The 1,459-nt window shown below is 44.3% G+C and overlaps 1 protein-coding gene across 1 annotated transcript in view; it reads right to left on the bottom strand.

The window, feature by feature from the left end:
- LOC143283305 (transcriptional enhancer factor TEF-1-like) overlaps positions 1-1,208 on the bottom strand; it is a 45,115-nt gene extending 43,907 nt beyond the window's left edge. The window contains exon 1 of the mRNA XM_076589490.1: positions 1,098-1,208. The gene's annotated coding sequence lies outside the window, so the exon portion shown is untranslated. The remainder of the gene's footprint in view (positions 1-1,097) is intronic.
- Between the last annotated feature and the right edge of the window lie 251 nt (positions 1,209-1,459).

The raw sequence follows: 1,459 nt of genomic DNA, 5'->3' as shown, positions 1-1,459 counted from the left end.
CTGCATATGTGCAAAATTTGCAAATTTTCCATGACTGGTGTGATTGTAATCCAAAATCATGCATACACTCATGCTTTTTTTTGCCTGGATTATGCCCATCCTGTGTGTACCAAAACATGAACAATATCAAACCATACTCACACAATTATGAAGAAAGAGAGAGGGAGATGTGAGAAAGAGATGTTCAGAACTTGAAAAAATACTACCAGTACTATCATTAAAATGGCAATCATGACTGATAATACTATTGTTATATTGTTACATACCTGGTTTTTTTTAAAGTCTTTATCACTATCATTTCTCATTTTTTTGAAAAGCATGTACCTTGCATTTGAAATAAATGAAAGAAAAGCATGAACTCTTTTTCAAGGCCTCTCTCTCTCTCTCTCTCTCTCTCTCTCTCTCTCTCTCACACACACACACACGACACACACACATCCTATGAATTTTAACTATAGGTTTGGGAGTTTAAAAAAAAATCCAAAAAAATTCTTGCTTTGTGAGTGACAGAATCAAGAAGCCGGTTAATCCTGACTACCACTTCACCCTTCACCGCACCAGAACAACAATAACATGCAGATAATAATTACTGTCTTTACCGACAAGAAAAACAAAGACCTTTGAAGAACAAAAAGTGAAAACTTCACGCCTCAACAGCAAACAACAACTAAAAAAAACGAGTGGCGCAACCCCAATGGGACGGCCGCAGTGGCAGTCTACCTTCGCTCCAGCCATGTTCCGACCCCCAAACCCCACTCTCCAAACGGGCCGCCAGTGGCACAGAGTCCCGTTGAGGGAATATAGGGCCGCCATAACTCCCCTGCCTTATCTGGGTCAGTCCCAACACTTGCTGTCCGAAACACACAGTTCCAGCACCATTCCCAATGTAATCCAACCACGCGTGACCAGTTCCACACACCCAGGGCAGTCGCTAGGGCGTAGTGCTGTCAATGAACATCCGGAAGTTCGATCTTCAAGAATGACAACAATTTCAGAGATCCGAATCGCGCACGGCCCCTCAACTCATTCCTTCCACCCTACACGCCGTTTGCGTGACAAAAACAGTCGCGTTTGAGAAAAGAACAGCACAGACTCACCTCTTCTTGCCTCCAGACTGTTTCCAAACGGGTTTGAGTGAGTTTTAACTAAAAGTTGGACTTAAAGGACAGAGCTGAAGGTATGCCAGGCATGACACAAAGAATCCAGACAACGTAGTGATTTCCGCGCACCGCGGCCGCGCAGGCCAGCGCGGACGTCACGCAAGTCCCGTCGTCTGCACGGACGTTGGAAGTTCGGCCATCGCACGACCTCAACGCTCCCGCATTGACAATGCACGCACCTTTTATTACACTTTGATAAATGATCATTTGATTATATTCTCAATCAACACGGAAGAGGTTTCATTTTATACTAGTATATATCATCAAGGTGTGCCTTGCGGCTGTTCTGTTGCCCTCCC

Source organism: Babylonia areolata, chromosome 6 (genome assembly GCF_041734735.1).
Source record: "Babylonia areolata isolate BAREFJ2019XMU chromosome 6, ASM4173473v1, whole genome shotgun sequence".
In the NCBI taxonomy this organism is placed as follows: domain Eukaryota; kingdom Metazoa; phylum Mollusca; class Gastropoda; order Neogastropoda; family Buccinidae; genus Babylonia; species Babylonia areolata.
Note: the sequence above shows the minus strand (reverse complement) of the source record. Positions and strands in the feature narration are given on the sequence as shown.